The sequence below is a fragment of the Acomys minous genome, assembly GCF_964271855.1.
Source record: "Acomys minous genome assembly, chromosome: 9".
Lineage (NCBI taxonomy): Eukaryota > Metazoa > Chordata > Mammalia > Rodentia > Muridae > Acomys > Acomys minous.
In genome coordinates, this window is record NC_140490.1 from 30,892,270 (window position 1) to 30,911,468 (window position 19,199).

The 19,199-nt window shown below is 39.8% G+C and overlaps 1 long non-coding RNA gene across 1 annotated transcript in view; it reads left to right on the top strand.

The window, feature by feature from the left end:
- LOC311605129 overlaps nucleotides 1–19,199 on the top strand; it is a 97,335-nt gene that overhangs the window by 48,362 nt on the left and 29,774 nt on the right. The gene's annotated exons all lie outside the window — the stretch shown is intronic.

Genomic DNA, 19,199 nt, shown 5'->3' on the forward strand with positions numbered 1-19,199 from the left:
TCCAGGATAGTCAAGATTACACAGAGAGATCTTGTCTCAAAAAAAATTTTTTTTGTTTATATTATGTGTAGGGGTGGTGCGGTTGTGTGTGTGTGTGGTGCACGTGCGTGTGTGTTTTGAAATGGTGAGCCATAGTGTGTACAGGTGCCCTCAGGTGCCCTCAGAGGCAAGAAAAAGGATCCAGAGGCTCTGGAGATTGTTTATGTAAGTGTTGTGTTCAGAATTCTGGTCCTCTGAAGAACAGCCAGAGCTCATAGCTGCTGAGCCATCTCTCCAGCATCAAGAAAAAAATGTTTTTGTCTCTGACCTACTATTATATACTTTCTAACCGAATTAATGGCATTCTTTTGCCTGTTGAATTCTTCCTGATTTCAAAGCACCATGTCTTTACTTGGCAGAGCTGTTTACATACTAACTGCTCCATAGCCTTCCGACTTTATGTACCCCGATTTTCTGTGTTCTGGGCTCGCCTATGAATACTGTATTTTCGCACCATAAGATGCACTCCCCCCCCCCAAAAAAAAGTGCGAGGGAAATTAGGGTGTACCTTATGGTCTGATTGCTGTTTTTCTTGTTTTACTGCTCTAAAAACTGGGTGCGTCTTATGGTCCCAAAAATATGGTAGAGCTTTTGCATGATTACAAGGCATTCTGGTTTGTTTTGTAGAATTTATAAATAATTCTTTCTTAAATTGGTTTTGGACTGCATGAACAGAGAGTCTATGTTTTCATGTTGCTTAGGACAAACTTCATGTCCCCCATGTTTGGGTTTTCATAGCAACACAACTCAAAGAAATGTGCAGATTTTCCTCAGAGCCCCCCAGCGTTTTGAGACATTGCCTTGCTGTTGAGCCAAAGGATAGTATGTAAAACTTGAAATTTTTAGGAAAACAGTAACCAGAAATATATCATAGGAACTTAAATTTTATCCAGATATACTGTGACCATTTATAGCAGACCCATAAAAGTACTTCCTGTCTACTTAACGATCAGCTGTCACAGCTCCTTTCTTACCACAAATCCTAAACTGGAGATCATTTCCACGAGACAACCAGTTGCTGAGGACAGGTCTCTGGCAGATGCATTGTGCATCAGTTTATAGGCAGTGTTTTCTTAGGAAAGTCTCCTTGTTTTCTGCAGTGAGACACTCCTGCTTTGCCCTATAAATCACTGTAATTGTCTAAATAGCAACTGGCCCATTGTCGGGTATTCTGTACATGCTCAGTGAAGGTAATGCTTTCTACTGTTGATTCTTGCACCAGCTTTACTGTAATTTTTGCCTGGCCTCACTCACTGTATAGGAATTGTCGGGGGTTGTTTTGGGAAAAAAATGGGTGTGTCCACGGAGGCCAGTAAAGGGTATCAGATTGTTGTAGGTTCTTTGATCCCATTGTGATCCCTGACATTGTGAACTGTAAAAACCTGTCTTTTGTTTGGCCTGGTTCAGCCCTAGCACACACCTCTAATCCAACAACTTTCCTGCTTATTGTAAACAATCGATTAAGGTGTGGTTCAGCCAGCCCTAACACACACCTTTAATCCAAGAGGTTTTTTTTGTTGTTTTTTTGTTTTTGTTTTTGTTTTTGTTTTTGTTTTTGTTTTTTTGCACATAGGATGTAATAAAGTTAACCCTAGGTCAAGAGGCAGAGGAAGAAACCAGCTGACAGAGATTAAAGAATGGGAGGGACTTTGAGTTGAGGGGTATTTAAGGCAGTGTGTAGAAGTAGAAGGAGCCCTTGGGATCTTTAGTGTTTAGTGCTTTAAATCCTCAGTTCCTCAGCATCTTGGTCCTTGGCTTTTTGGGCCTTGAGCTATCGAGCTTTGGCTTTGAGGTTTCTTTATGACCTTTTCCTCCTGGGCTGTCAGGTGAGCTAGTGAGACTTTGGGGCCTTTTCCATTGGGATGTGAGCTGAGTAGGAAGGTCAACTGGGTGCTTTCTCTGCCTCTCTGAGCTGGCAGGTTTTCACCCAGCATCTGGATCCTAAGTCTTTATTGATAAAATAGAACATTTGGGATTTTCATTTAAAACAGCATCAGATCCCCTGGAGCTGGAGATATAGGTGGCTGGTGAGTGGGTGATGGGAACTGGACTTGGATCCTCTGGAAGAGCAGCAAGCACTCTAACCCCTGAGCCATCTCTGCAGCTCCTAAAGTATTGCTTTTAAAGTTGTACATTCTGTAAAGGGCTATGTAATGTGTTGCTGTTATTTTACCAGTATGGCCTAATAATGTTTATTATTAGGCCTATAATTATTATTATGGCAGTATTTTCTAACCCGCTATCAATCAATCAAGACACAGACACTTGTTATTTTTAAAAATAACCTTAGTTAACCTGGGGCAGGGCAGATATTAATCCCCTAAACTACTTCCCATAGTGGGGCAGGTGAGGGGTACCTGTCCCAATCCCATGCCATCTGCTTCTAAAATTTCTATCAAGATATCTCCTCATCCATAATCCCCTATACTTGCTAATGTTCTTCATCCAGGCCAAATCCTCCATCCATGCTGGCTATGTGCTTCTCCTCCACATAACCCATCATGGTAGAGCCTCCTTTTCTCTCCTCTCCACTGGTCTTTCTCCTTCCAAGAATCTCCCTTTCTCTCCCAGCCCTGGAACCTTAGCCACGTCTATCCCATTTGCCCTGCCCAGGTATGATGGCCTTTTATTGGTCAAATAGGTTAGGTTCTTAGGCAAGGTACAGGCAGGACAGAGACAGCAAGCAGTAATTAGCATCAAAATACATCAGACCAACCTCCAACAATTCCCCTTTTCTGTCTAAATAAAAAGGCCGTTCTTTTTATATACAGAAAGAACAATTATGAAAACCTATAAAAACCAATAGGTAAGACTTATATAATGTCTAAACAAAAGCTATTTGGCAACTATCTATTCTATCTTGGTGAGTCTAAAGTTTTGAACCTATATCAATATCTATTAAAGCTTATATTCATCAACCTAAAATATTTATCTAGCATAAAAGTATCTTAACTCCTAAGCAACTATGTTTAATTTTAAAACTAACTATCTGATCTTCAACCCCATCAGAGACTTGAGAAGGAATAAATTTAATTACCTGAGTAAACAGGAAGTGCAGCTTAACATCTTCCAAAATTAAAAAATGACAAAGACAGTTTGCAGCCTGAATAGTCACCCAAAGCTCTCTCTAACATTGGGGCATCAAATTATTGGAGGTTGGTCTGATATATTTTGATGCTATTTACTGCTTGCTGTCTCTGCCTTGCCTGTACTTTGCCTAAAAACCTAACTTGTTTGTCCAATAAAAGGCCATCACACCTGGGCAGGGCAAATGGGATAGGCATGGCTAAGGTTCCAGGGCTGGGAGAGACAGAGAGAATCTTGGGAGAAGGAGAGAGATGGAAACAGAGGAGAGAAGGAGGAGGCTGCACCATGGATTAGGTGGAGGAGAAGCCCATGGCCGGTGTGGATAAAGGATTTGGCCCAGATGAAGAACATTAGCAAGTATATGGGATTGTGGATGGGAGGTAGCTTGATAGAAATTATTAGAAGCAGATGGGATGGGATTGGGACAGGTACCCCATACCTGTGGGAAGTAGTTTAGGGGATTAATATCTGCCCTGCCCCAGATAAACTAAGGTTATTTTAAAATATAACAACTGTCTGTGTCTTGATTGGTTGCTAGAGGGATAAAAAAATACTGCCATAATAATAATTATAGGTCTAATATTATTAGGCCATACTGGTAAATTAACCACAACAGTGATGTAATATAATATGCCCTTAAGAGCCCGCTGACTGGCTGAGCCCTCAAGGTATACTTAAGAGCACCAGAGGATGGCAGCTAACAACATAAAATGTCTAATATTTGTTACATGTTCATTCTGTAGTGGGCGCTTGGCATAGATTCCACTTAATCTTAAACAACATGGTGAACTCAGACTATCATTACAGCTGAAGAAGTTGAGGCGTGGGGGAAGAACTAACCCATGATCACAGTCATTTTAAATGCATGTCAGCTTGCTTGTTAGAAACTTTTCCTGTATACAAAGACTTATTTCTCTGATAGAATGAGAAGTTAAAAAAAAATTAAGCAGTTTCTGGTATTAATCAGGCGTTACAAAGACAAGCTTTTCATCATGGTCACAAGATGACTACTGTAGTCACTTTGGGCAGTTTCAGTGCAGGATCAGTAGCTTTTGTGACTTTTGGGTCTGTGGTGAAACAGTGCACAATGATGTGAACACATGGCAGAAGTATCTATACTATGGAGCTGTGACTTATAGAGTGAGTACAATTTGTGTATATGTGTGTATGTGTGTATATGTGTGTGTAAGTGTTGTGTGTGTGTGTGTGAATGCATCTAGGGTGAGACTCAGGGCATAGAAAAATATTGAAAAAATTCTTTCTTCTAATTTTTCCCAATTTTGTAGATTGTCTATCTGGTGCTAGAGGATTTTAACAGAGGCCTGACAGTAATAAACAGAAGGATTATCAGAGAAGTAGAGTCAAATTAGCAGAGGCTAGGAATAAGAACATGGAAGAATTGATTAAAATGGCAGAGTAAGAGCTTTATGGGGGAAAAAAGGAACAATCCTTGACTATTTCCAATGCTCCAAGGTACTAACAGGAAGTTCTGGCATCTACGTAAATCCTGATCATTCTCGCAAAACACCAACTCCACCATGGTGGACCAAGTTTAAAACAAGCTTTAATAAATATTAAATAGTGACTAATAGACAGTCTCTGATCAGGACCATTCCCTGGACCTTCCCAGCTGGAATGGTCTCAAGCCACATGTTACAGGGACTTACAATAACAAATTTACACTCACCATATTTTCTCCTGAGGCCTTGTTATTTTTTTAAAAACTACAATTCCCAGCATTCCAAGAAGTTACCTGGTTCCTGGGCAGGTGGGGCTTACATGCTAGTTTTGAGTGTTACATATATAGCAGAGATCTTTTTAGAGACCCACTGAATGTAGATAGACAAATGTTTAGAAAATAAAGACCTCATGACTTAAATGGGGTTGCTTTTTCTTTTTCTTCTTTCATGAATTTGGTAAAGTGAATCCAAATGTCTGTTTTAGTTCCCTTTGAGATAGAACTCATAGAATCTTACCTGTTCTGTACTCATACTTGGTTCGTTTTACCATGAAAAATATTTTATACTCAAAATATATCAAAACTACTTCATATTGGCTTCTGATGGGTTTTGACCAGTGGAAAATTGAAACACATACCTTTTTAGGAGCTCTTACTAATGAATGAAGTATCTATCTAGGTCCAATCAGACAAAACACTACAATGGAGAATCATTGTCATGGCTGGCACCTGTGTTGTAGACATTCTTGGATGAGATAATTTGATCTTGCTGACAAAACCATGTTTAACTCCAGAGATGTCCAGTGAGAGCTTGCATATGTCCCCTTCCTTCTTGGGAAATGGAACTGAAAATCCCAACAGTTCTAAAATCGATTGGAGAAAAAGTTAAGATTTTTACCTGTAATGTATATATGACAACTCTTAGTGAATTGTTTATAGATTATAAACTTGCTACATATGTATGCTCCTCTCTTCCCAGACCCATTCATGTAGAGCTCATAAAATTTGTCTGTCTGTCTGTCTGATAGCCTCCCAGCTGCCTACAGTCTATACAGCTTTTCAGTCTGGGTTCTTGATTTCCCACTGGCTCCTGATACCTATGTACTACTCTGTGAGTGCTTGATACATGATTTCCTTAAAGTGGATATTTTCTACTCATGGCCTTCCTGCTTGTTACTTTTCTTGAATTTTTTCTCAATTACATCCCTGCAGAAACTTTATCATTAGTTTGCCATTGAGCAGGCAATTGAGACCCCACTTAACTGGTGCTTGGTGAATTGATAAGCATTGTCTTTCACAGGTTTTTGTAAAATGCAAGTAAGTTTAATGAGAACATTCAGGTTCTGAGTACCTGAAAGGTTTTTTGTTGTTGTTGTTGTTTTCTTTCTTCTTGTTGTTGTTTTTAACAGTATTATTTGTTGTATGCATCCACTTGAAAAACTTTCTGCTATTTCCTGAAGCAAGCAAGCAAACAAACAAACAAATCACAGGAATTGCAATTTTACTACATTTCAGTTTATTTATGATCTAATGATACAATCAAAACTTGTCAGGAAGTTATTGAAGTTTGTTGCATTTGAGATAGATTGGGGTGGGGGAGAAGCCTATGTCCTTAGTTTATATGAAAACAAGTGTTTTACCTGACCAAAGATGTCATATGAATATACTCTCTTTTCTGATGGTACATTGACTTATCGTTTTAAATTTGATTTTACTTTTAAGTGTTGGTGTCCAAAAACCAAAATAACCCTAGTAAGCATAAGAGTCCAGCAAAGCAAGATCTTTATTTGAATTAAGCAGCAAAAACTGACAAGTCAGGGATGACAGCACAGACTTGGGAACTGACTGTGTTTTTGAACGTTCATCTTAGTGTTTAACCAGATGATAAAATCATATTGTACTCAGGCTGTTACTGATGGATCAGTGCTGCAGAACAGACTCAGGGGCTCAACTGTGACCCCAAAGAGAAATAATAAACCATTTGTAAAGGATGGAACCAAAAAGACCAAAAAGCAAGGGGGAGTGGGCTGTAGCATTGTCCAATCATGTTTTTTGACACCAGGGTTGAGCAAGCAAGTAAGTGTTGCTGACTGCACCCTATCCGGGTTATCTGGTTTCAGGGTGCTGGACTAAGCTTTTGCATTCCGGTCCCTCTTGGGCTTGTGGCCCAGAATTGAGAATAATAAAGGAAGAGAGGAGTGGGCAAGCTGCTCATGGTCAGTTAAGTCAGGACAGGCAGTACATTTATGACTGCATACCTTAGTTTAGATAATTGGCACCTTCCCTCTTCACATGCTTTACTGGTTAACAGACAAACGTGAAACACCTAAAGAAGCAGCATGGGATGGGAGTTGGTTGTGGGACCTGGGAACATGGACTCAGTTTGGACCCTGCCAGCAAGATGGAGGTTGTTCCTGAGATTGCTGCGCTCAAGCAACGGTCTCCTAACATTAAGCGTGTTTTCCCCCCCTTTCAATAAGGACTTTGAAGTGAGTTGCACAAGTGAATTTTGATACAAATGTCACTCTTAACATAAAAGCATTAAAACTCAATTAAATTGAAACTTAATTTTTTCATCAATTGATTCACTGTGTGTGAGTGAGTGTGTGTGTGTGTGTGTGTGTGTGTGTGTGTGTGTGACTGTGTGCACATGCATATGGGTGGCACACATGTGGGGGGTCAGGAGTTGACTTGTGAGTATTTTTTCTTCCATTATCTGTGTCTTGGGGATTGAACTCAATTCAGGTTGGGCAGCATGTACACCTCAATGAGCCACCTTGCCAGCCCCTAATTGTATAATCATATTCTTTAGAGGTTAAAGTGAAGTAACTTTAATATCTTTATTTAGTCTGATTTTCTTAAATTCTGAGAAAAATGGGATCTGGAGACAATAGAAAAAACATGTAACATACTTAAGTTTTTGGTATATCTCAGTGAGTCCAAATACATACCAGATCAGATTGCTCATCCACAAGTTTAGTTAGATTAAATGTAAACCTCACCTATTAGTCAGCTTATGATAATTGCAATAGGTGGGAATGTTTACCACAATTGACAAGATGAATACTTAGTTTAGTTAGCCCTTGAAAAGCTGGAGTCTTGAGAATTTGCTTGACATGAAACAAGGGTTAAATGTAACTGCTTTTATTCCTAAAAATTTGAAGATTCTTAACAGAAGAGAAATGGATTCATTTTAACTCTAGATGGCAGTTAAACACAACTAACAAAGATCAATTTTTTTCTTGAAATACAGAAATAAAAAATAGTAAAACACACATTCTATTCCAGCCAGATTAGTTAATCAAATATTACCCAAATGAAGTCCTGAATTGGTGTTACGAAACAGATGTGTATAAATGTGATTGTGCACATGTTAAATACATAGTGAAAGACTATCATGCACTTGTGCACGTGTGCATGCATGAGCATGTGTGCATGCACGTGTGTATGTTTAAAATCCGGTGGTGTGGGATATATGTATGCACTGGTTTATATTGCATTTTGTTTTGTAATTTTTAGCTCAGTCTAGTTTTATTTTGTGTACAGTTATTTTCTAAGTCAAACTATTGACCATTGGTAAATATGAGGATGTCTGCTGAGTAGTATAGAAGGATCTTACATGCGACAGAGCTAAAGAGCTTCATCAACTTGTCATCCAGCTGGAAAGGAAAGGTTGTGGTAGCTTTAATTATTGCATTAAAAGGATACTGGATGCATCTTGAAAGGCTTTATTTGATTTGGTTCTCATTTCCGGTGTTTAGCAACTTATGCTGTCTTACTCTAAGTGGTGAACTATTGATATACCCTGGCCCCACTGTCCATACCTCTGTAGGCCTAATGAAGTTGGGAGGAATGTTGCAGTCAAGATTCAGATGCATGTTCACACAGGTATGCCCACTGGAACCTAGGACCTCATTGAACACCTCAGATGCTGGAACCCATGTTTGCTATTTGGTTTGCTTGTAGAATAAATCTTCAGTAGGAGCCACCCAAGAGATGTGCTCATGTTGCAGCAAATGCCTGTGGCCTTGGAGTTATTTCCAAACTCCTGAAAGCAGGTACTGGCTTGTGATGGGTTCTTGACATATTCTTGTTTAATGTATTTCAGTTGGCATAAGAATAAATCCTTTTTCTGTGTGAAAAGCCGCCTGAAGTCATGATACTAAAAAGCTAAATTATAATTTTCACGTTTATGTTTGAGGGATTTCTCCTGGAGCTTTTGGTACTTTTCCTTTTATTAGCCTGTTGTATTTGTTGTGCAAAGTAGTGGCTGCATTATTACATCTTTATTCTTGTGTATTAGGTAGGCACTTTGCTCACATTCACTCCTTCCAACCTGCCTTGTCCTTCACTCTTCCCTCTTTCTGGCCCCTCCTCAAATAGTCCCTCTTCTGGTTCTTAGTGCATTTTAAAGTATAGGTCCTGTAGACAGGAGAAAACATGAAATATTTTTGTTTTCTAAGTCTGTTTTATTTTGCTTAATGTGATCTCTAATTCAGTTCCTTTTCCTGTATTTGACATGATTTCACTATTTTTTGTGTGTGTCTTTAGATGTAATTGCATTGTATATATACAGAGGACAAACTCATCTGTTCATAGAGACATAAACTAAGTCTATAACTCGTCTGTCTGTGAATAGTGCTGCCACAGATATGAATGCGCAGGTTGTATGAGGACTCAAATTAGGTGCTGGGAACCGAGCTCAAGTCCTCTTCAAGGGCAGCAGCATACGCTCTTAACCACATAGACATCTTGAGCCCCATTTTAAAAAAATGTAGTGTGTATTCTAGGTAAACAACCCCTTGTCAGATGATGAGCTAGCAAAAACCTCGCATTGTATAGATTGGCTTTCCACCCTTTACTTACTGCTCAGTTCTAATTTAGTGATTAATAGGTTTGATTTTTTTTTTTTTTTTGTCAGTACCATGACATCCAGGTCCATTGTCTGCATTGCTCTCAACATTCTCACCTTCCACGTTCCCGCAGAACAGCCCACTGAACTCTGAGCACTCATTGGCTTTTCCACCCCAAAGTTCAAATGCCAACACTATCCTCCTAAAAACACATGGTGTAGTCGGGTCTGTCACAGCAATTCCCCATGGCCTGGTACCACTTTCTCTCTTAATTAGGGTTTCTGTTGATGTTATCCAACACCATGGCCAAAAGTGACTTGGCAAAGGAAGGGGACATTTCATCTTCTGACTCGGGTCACACTCTGTTACTAAGGGAAGTCAGAGCTGGAAGTTGGAGGCAGGAACTGAATGAAGCAGGAACCTTGGAAAACTGCTGCTTACTGGCGTCTGCCTCATGATTTGCTAAACCTGCTTTCTGATAGCACCTCAGACCAGGGTGGCACTGCTTATAGTGGTGGGCCTACCATCTCAGTCATTAATCATGCAAATGTCCCTATGGGATTGCCCACAAGACAGTCTGGTGGAAGCATTTTCTCAATTGAGGTTACTGATTCAAAAATGACTATAGCTTATGTCAAATTCACAAAACCAGCCAACACAAGGTGGTTTTGGTCACTGAATCTCTTTGTGTGATTGACTACATTTATTGATTTACATGTGTTGAGCCATTGCTTCATTCTGGGATGGAGCCAACTTGATTAGGGTGGATAATCGTATGTGTATGTGTGTGTGTGTGTGTGTGTGTGTGTGTGTGTGTGTGTGTGTGTGTGTGTGTGTGTGTGTGTGTTCTCACTATGTATCTCTGGCTGTTCTGGAGCTTACTATGTAGATCAGGTTGCCCTCAGACTCACAGAGATCTTGCTGTCTCTGCCTCCCAAGTGATAGGATTAAAGGTATGAGACACTATGTCTGGCATTGATAATCTCTTTTATGTTTTCTTGAAATTTTTTGTAAATATTTAATTGGCAATATTGTGCTTATGTTCCTTACAGAGATTATACTATAATTTCGGTTTTTTTCTTTTTTTGTCAGAATATTGTGTGATTTAGTATCTGGGTAATACTGGCTCCATAAAATGAAATTGGAAGGGTTTCTTTTTTTCATTTCTATGAATGATTTGAAGCATATTGGTGGTCTTCTTTGAGGGACTGGTATAAATCTGCACTGTATTCATCTGGTACTAGGCTTTCTTTTTAGTTAGGAGATTTTTCAAAAATAACTTATTTATTTTATGTACGTTGGTGTTCTGCCTGCTTGTATATGTGTGTGAGGGTGTCAGATTTCCTGGAACTGGAGTCACAGACAGTTGTGAGCTGCCATGTGGGTGCTGGGATTTGGACTTGGGTCATTTGAAAGAACAACCAATGCTCTTAACTCTGAGCCCTCTCTCCAGCCCTAGTTAGGAGATTTTTAATTACTGCTTCTATCTCATTGGTGTTATGAATCTATTTATATTAATTACTTCATATTTATTTTATATTTGTAGGTCATGTAAATCTAGATATTTATGAGTTTCCTTTAGATTTTCAGTTTAGTGGGATATAGATTTAAAATTATATCTTTATGATGGTCCGAATTTCCTCACAACCTGTTGTCATGTTTTCCTTTTCATCTCTGATTTTATTAATTTCAGCCTTCTGTCTCTTTGGTTAATTTGGCTAAAGTTGTGTCAAGTGCTCTTCTTTTCAAAGAACCAATTTTCCACTTCATTTTTTGCCTCATTTTTTTCAATTCTGTTTCAATAATTTCAGGCCTGATTTTGATTATTTTTTCTCGTCTGTTCATTTTGGATGTTGTTTGTTTTTCTTTTTCCAAAGTCTTCAGATGCATCAGTAACTTACTACTATGAGACCTCTCTCATTTTTTGCTGTGGTCATTTCAAGCTGTAAACATTGCTCTTAGGATGCTGTCACTGGGTCTCATAGATGGTTTTATTTATTTTATCATAGTGTTGTTTTTTATTTTCATTCAATTTTCGATAAAGTTGCTTTCTTGATTTCTTCCTTTACCCAATTTTTATTCAGCAGTGTGTCATCCAGCTTCCATGAGTTTATGTACTTTCTGTTATTTCCTTGTTGGTATCCAGCCTTAGTCCATGGTGGTAACAGAGGATGCAGAATGCTAGGATTCACACAAATTGATTTCTCTTCCTCTTTTTATACCTGTGGTTCACAGGTTTGGCCTTTTATTGTGTCACAGAGTTCCTTCCTGTTCCATTACTTTATTTTTATTTTTATTTTTATTTTTTTAAGGTTTAACATTTCCTTTGTGTGGTCCAGCTCTTCTCCTTGCCCTGGAAACCTGGTATTCTTTATTCCACTCGATACAGTCTATTCATGCAACTTCCCTCTGAACTTTCCATCTGTCTTTCTGACTTCTTCAACTGTTATTCCAACTTGGGTCTTCTTCAGAGACTGTATCTCTTCAGTAAGTTCTGTCTTCATGTTTAAACTCTTTTCATTCATTATTTCATTAAACCGCTTCAGCTTTTTATGTTGTCATTTAGGCATGGGTTCTATCCCCTGAGTTCCTTGAACATATCATAATTGCTCTTTTGAAATTGTTGTCTCTTACGTCAGCTAAATGGCTTTACCCAGGAAACATAACCAAGGGGAGTGCTAATTTCTGGAGGATACATACTGTTTTGGTTATTGATGTTGTTTTGGTCATGGGACCTATGTGTCTGGATTTGCTGCAGTGTTTCTTGCTGTGGATATCTGGCCTTGCCTTTATTGATTGGGTGTTTGGATCTTTGTTTACTGTTACCCTAACTTGTCAGGTTGTGGACCAAATGAGTGATGCTCGGAGTTCAGTCTTGGGGTCACTCTATGTTGATGTGTGAATGGGATATCATAGGTGGTCTTAGCTCAGCACCCACATAATTCCAGGGGACCCAACATGTACACATGTGGATCATATACATGCTTCAAGGCAAAAATATCCATACACATAAAGTAAATAAAACACCTAACAATTTAAAAATAATTTTAGGTCTGGTGACCGTTAATGTGGCTCACTTGGCAAAGTGCAAGCCACACAAGGAGGACCTGAATTTGATTGTCACATCTTCTTGTTCCTATAAAGGAAGCAGGGACAGGAGCATACATACCTAAGGCTTGCTGGTCAACCAGTGGAGCTGAACTCATGAACTGCATGCTCAATGGAGGCCTTGTCTCAAAAAATAATCAGGAGAATAATAGAGGAAGATGCCTGACATCAACCTTCATCTACAGATCCTCACGTGTATGTGTGTATATGTTTACTGCACACACACATGCACATATACACACACTTACACAATACATAAAACTGTTATGTAAATAGTCTGTGTGTTTACTCATGTATGCACACTGTATATACGTTTTCATAGTTTCTTCTACAGAACTTAGGGCACACAGTGATACATGTAAAGTATCCATATTGGTTAAAGTAGTTCTTATCGTTGCATTCTCTAGGATTGCAGTTATTCATTGGAAACCTGGCTTTAATTCACACCCCGAAACTAGAACCCAGACCTTTTTACCTTAAGTGCATTTTTTCCCTTGCAAAACAAAACTCTCATGTTGGAAAAGTTCTTGAGAAAACTGTCTAAACAAGCATTTGGGTAAGGAACCATATTTAGTCATTACAAATTGTTTTTTATGGAGTTCCCTGTTATTGAAAAGCCCCACTTTACATGCTTATATTCAAAATATTATGTTGTGCCAGAAGCCTATTGTGTTAAAAGGAAAACTAACGAATGCCCGGCTTGTTTGGCAGGGGAGAGAGTGATCATTGTATGTCTTAGCGCTGGTTTCTAGTTTGTCTGACAAGGTAAGCCACTTCGTTCCTCCATCTTCTTCCTCAGTCATCCCCTGCAGCTCAGGGCCAGCTGGTGAAGAACAGATGTGGGATAAGTTTGGTAGCAAGAGTGTGCTAAGAACTAGTGGTTAATCTTATTAGTGACAGTTATGGGGTAACTAGTCAGAAACAGCTTTGAGAAGAAAGCCAACATAGGAAAGAGGGATGGGAGTGGGTGAAGGACATTGTCAAGGAGAGCAGGATGGGGGGGGCGGGGCGCAGTGCAGGGAGGGAGAGTGGGGCATGTAGCTTAACTGAACCTGGCTAGAACAGAAGATTGGGTGAGTGGAAGTAATGAAGCGAGGAAAGATGATATGCAGTTGGCCTTCTCAGAAGAACTGTTAGATGTGATACAGTCTGCTGAGGTTAAATCGCTTAAGAGGCAGCTAAAAGGCCTTTGTACTTGCATTAGCTAAATGTTTTTCAACTATTCCACTGAGACACTGACTTTCATTTGTTGGCTCATCCCTGAGTAATGTCAATGCAAATATGTACTGGCTTTATTCAAATTATGAGAATATGAGTTTTTTTGATAGATTGTTTATTTTAATATTCATTTTTAAAAATTTATCTTCCTACCATCACAACAGGAACATTAATGTGGTGTGTGTGTGTGTGTGTGTGTGTGTGTGTGTGTGTGTGTGTGGTGCTGGGCGCTGAACCCAGAGATTTATTCTCAAAAGATAAGACCTCTGCGACTAGGCTGCAGCTCCGGCTTCAAGCTACATCTCAGTGTAGGAATCTGTGTTTTGTTTGACACTTTTGTTGATAGTATTGGATTTTGTTGAGAAAAACCACATAATCTTTTAATGGCTGAAGTATAACAATATAATAGCTTATTTCTGTTAATGCCAATCCAGTTTTTACTTGATAACTTTACATAGTGATCTACACTCATTATTTCTATTTGGCCATTACTAAAATTGTGTTTGTGAATTATTGTCCGGAAAAGCATACCTGATCCCAAGGTTAGCTCTTATTTAGAGAATAAAATGCCTGTAAAAGATGATTATAAATAGAAAAATATTCAACCACAAAAGAACTCTGGGTAGGGTTGGCAGGATGCTCAGCAAGTAAAGGTGCTTATTGTCAAGCCTTGGAAACCCCAGTTCAATCTCCAGAACCCACATAGTGGAAGGGGAGGTCAAAAGAGTACACACATATACACACTCACATAAAGGGACCAATCAATAAGTAATGTAATTAAAATGTTTCTTAAGAAGAAAACACTTGGTTGACAGGTTTATTTTCTTTCTTTCTTTTTTTTTCTTTCAGCACTTTAGTATGTTACTCTGTTGTCCTCTGGCCTGTATGCTTCATGTCATAAAGCCAGCTGTGGCACTCTCCATTCACCTAAAGTGTTTATGAATGTCTGTAGGTGTTCTCAAGGCTTGGTGTGTGTGTGTGTGTGTGTGTGTGTGTGTGTGCGTGCGCGCTATTATTTCTAAGTGTTTTCTAAGACACCTGGATCTGGAGTCTGAACCACTAGTATTATAAAGCATACGCCATATGTCCTCAAATATTTCTTCAGACTCTCTTTTCTCTTTCTGGGGTCCCAGTTATATGTACATACATCATTTGATATGATTTCACAGTTCTTGAATTCACTATGCTGTTTTTGTTTGTTATTTTCCTCTACATTTCTCTTTTGTTCATGTCTTGCCCTGCCTTGCTTTTGTTGTGGCCTTTTTATACATACTGTACTGTTGATGTTCGTTGCCCACTTTTCTCCCTTACCCAGCACTGGGTTACTCTCTTCCCCTCACTGAAGGCTGAGTCACAAAGCCCACCCCAGCATGGGTGGCAGATCACAAAATCCGGGAACCTATAGCATACTACAAAGCCTGCAGGCAGCGCAGCAAGTTGGAGAGTGTTCTTTTCAAGGGACTCTGGTCTCTGCCTGTTCCAGGCAGCTCTGCTGGCATCTGCTTCTTCCAGGCAGCTGGTCTGGCCTGAGAGTCTTCTTGGCAGCTCAGCTTTGCTTAGTCTGAAAGAGACTCTCAGGTTTTACTGTTTACCTGGGCAGGGAGGGGGTCTAATGAATACGGTCAGTTTTTAGGGATTTCCTGAAGCTATTTTAAGTTGTTTACCTTTCTGCTTATGGAGCTTCCCAGAAGGATGGAATGTTTCAATCTTGGAGGAAACTGTTACTCAATGTTATGTATATAAAGGCGCAGGAGATTAGGCGGACTTTCAAAATTACACATGGATGCTGGGATTCCCTGTCAGCCTAAAAAGGAGACTTACTAAAAGTCTGAGGCATGCCAGCGCTTACATGTTGAAAAGATGAGATGAGTAGTGGAGTTTTTAGAAAGAGCAGATGTTGAGGTAACTGAGTAGCTTTTTGAAGTTAAGATAGTTGTACTTTTGAGGTCTCAGAAATTTCTCAGCATGTTCCCTACCAGTGAGGTAAGCCAAAAGTGGAAAGAAAAAAAAGTCACAGAATGAACCTCTAAACTCTGTAAGTCTTGTTGTATAGACGTGACCCACCAATTTATCTTCCACCCTTTGTTTGCTGCTATATAGCAAATATTTCATTATGTAATATTACCTGTTTAGCAGCCATAAGTTCCAGGAAGTCAAGACTGTATTCCTGCCACCTACACTGTCTCCCAACCTCCTAGGACCTAGTAGTTGATTGTAGTTCCTTGAGTGCTTGAAGACAGTAGTGTGGCTTCTTGCTGACAGACTAGTGGAGCTGAGGGTAAGGAAGGGTCTTGGGATGGTCATGATGAAATTCCAGGATGAACAGGGTACGGGACAGCAGAGGAGAGGACTGGATCTTGTGACTACAGATAATGCTTCTTCTAAGAACTTGCTTCCTGTTCCTGCTATGGGAGACTGAACTGGGCAGCACACTCTGTCACTGAAGCTGCAACCTCAGTCCCGCTTGGAATGTTTACCACCACAGGAAATGGTTACAGTAAGAGAAAAGAAGTCTTGGCATAAGGAGAGTTGGTGTGGTTGTGTAGCAAAATTAGTGACCTGTCAAAGAAACAAGTATTCCAGACAAAGGAAAAAAGGGAGACCTGTGCACACTAGGTTTGTGAGAGGGCATGTAGGCACGGGTGTACCACCTCAGTGGTGAATGACTTTGTAAAAGTTGGCCTTCCACAAGGTTACTTATTCTGTTGTGACAAGCAAAAGGCACATAGTGTAGATGTAGGGATGGTGATACATTCAATTGTCTTCTCCCTAAGTTGTTTAGTTTTTTTTTATTTAATTTTATTTTTTTATTATTTAATTAATTTATTCAGATTACAACTCAATTGTTTCCCCTCACTTATATTTTCCCATTCCTCCCGTCCTCCCTCCCTCTTTCACCCTATTCCCCTCCCCTAGATGTGAGCGAAGGGGACCTCCTCTCCCACCATATGGTCACAGCCTATCAAGTCTCATCTTGGTAGCGTGTTTATCCTTTCCCTGAGTGCCACCAGATATCTTATTCCAGTACTTTCATATGAGTATACTAGCAGTTGGCAGTGGAAGTGCCACAGTGTGGCCTAAAATTATGATGACATGCCTTATTTTTTGTTGGAGTGTTCTGCAATGTGTAACAGCAAGCGTCCAGTGTGAGCGTGTGCTTTATAAACAGATTGAGAAGAAGGTAAGGATAGGTACCTGCTAAGGGGGATGCCTCTAGAGGCATGGTTACCTGTAAGCCTAGACAAGAATATTTTCAGATTAGTGGGAGAAAAGAGAGCTATCAGGGAGATAGGGTGAGGCCAGCATCTGAGGGGATAAACTAGCTCTGAGAGGTGAAAGACTTTGCTTTCAGGAATAGACTAGCAATTTCTTTGTAATGTTAAAAAAGTTTACAGTAAAATTTAAAAGACTAGGGATAGTTTAGAAGTACATGCCCAAGTCACACACATGCATTCACATTAGGCATGTAAGAAATGAGAAAGAACCAGGTGCTGTGGCGCACGCCTATAATCCCAGCACTAGAGGAGGCAGAGGCAGGCGGATTTCTGTGTGTTTAAGGCCAGTTTGCCTTACAAAGCAAGCCTTAGACAGTGAAGGCTATACAAAGAAACCTGTCTTGAAGGCAGAGGCAGGCGGATCTTTGTGAGTTCGAGGCCAGCCTGGTCTACTAAATCAGTCCAGGATAGCCAAAGCTACACACAGAAACACTGTCTTGAAAAACCAACAAAACAAAACAAAACCAAAAAACCAGAGAAAGAGAGAGAGAGAGAGAGAGAGAGAGAGAGAGAGAGAGAGAGAGAGAGAGAGAGAGAGAGAGGAGTGCTTCATCTACTTAAGGGCATTTGCTTCATAGCACTGAAGAATTGTAAAGATTTGCCACTTAGGATGGCTACAAAATCCAGTACACACAATTTTAATTGATACGAACGTTTGGCCATGTGACTATTAGTGATTCATTCTACTTAGATTCACATGATTGCAATTCATCCTTCCATGATAAATTCTCTTGTAAAGTTTCACCCCATATTAGTTTTCAAGTAGTCATTTTTGAAACAGTGTCACGAATCATGATGTGTAATATATTGGAATGTATTTCAAAATGCATACCCAGAGTTATTAGACAAATGACCGCAACTTATATAATGTTTCTCCCATCAATCACTAAGTTTTTGTGTAAGGAACCAATGCTCTCATTTGTGTGGAAATATGCTCTACACTAAAGGAATATAGGTCATGTGATTAAGGAATGTTACAAAAAGAGGAACTGGCTTTAACTTAGGACCACTTCATAATATAACAGTGAGTGGCTACAGAGGCCAAGTGTGTCTACAGGGCTGATAAAGAAGGGTTTATGATCGTTTAAGCAAGGTGTAGAAGCTAGCAAGAATTTCAGAGGTTATCAGTTGGCTGAGCAACTGGCAAAATGGCCACATTGCCAAGCCCAATGACATGAACTCCCTTTCCAGAAGCTGTGAAGGAGAGAACCGACTCTTGAAACCCCTGTGGCCTGTATGTGAGTACAGTGGCATGCCCACGCTACACGTACCTCAAAGAGCTCAGTGCAGCAGCAGTGTTTACAGTTCAGCCACGGAGAAAGGAGAGAGCCCTGTAAGCCTTTAAGAAAAAGATGGAGACGGAAATATGGCTCCTCCTTCTCACTGTGCTGTACAGTGAACTATTGTACAGGGTAACAAGCAGTGTGAAGCTCTTTTCACTTCTTGGAAGTTATGGGAGTGATGTTTTCTGAAGGGAAAAAATGGAGGAGAGGGGAAGTCAGGGGCGGCTAGGAAGAGTCGAGGGAGGGGAAATTGTGGTCAGGATGTATTGTCTGAGAGAGGAATAAAATTTTAAAAATGTTCTCAGAATTCAGAGAGGGAGAGATTTAAACTACAAGAAGTGGCCTAGTTTCTCTACAGCTGGGGGCAGGAACCTTGAATGCTCAATGCCTGCCTCAGCCACAGAGTGAGTTCAAGACCAGCATGAGCAACTTAGCTGGACCGTGTTGTTAAAGGGCTTAGTAGCACACACAAGATCCTAGGTTCAATCTCCAGTGCCGGGAGAAGGAAAAGAGGAGGGAGGAGGAAGGTATAGACATTTCTTAGCGTTGTTATAAAAATAAGCAAGCTAAAGTAATTTTTGTTTATGGTTGATCATAGATGTGCTAAATAACTAAATAGAACAAAACTATAAGAGTTTATAGAGGATAATATTGAGTATTTACTATGCACTATATCAGAATTTTGCAGGAATCATCTCATTACTTCTTCCAGCTTCTTAGTTAGGGAAACGTAAGTTTCTGTGTTTTATAGAAGAGGAAAATGGCTCTTGGGGAGGGATGGGGTATCTTTCCCTAGATCACTGTCAGTAAGTGGCAAAACTGACTGGACCCATGGCTGCTTGATTCCATATTACTGTCCGCCCTCTGGCGAATGTTC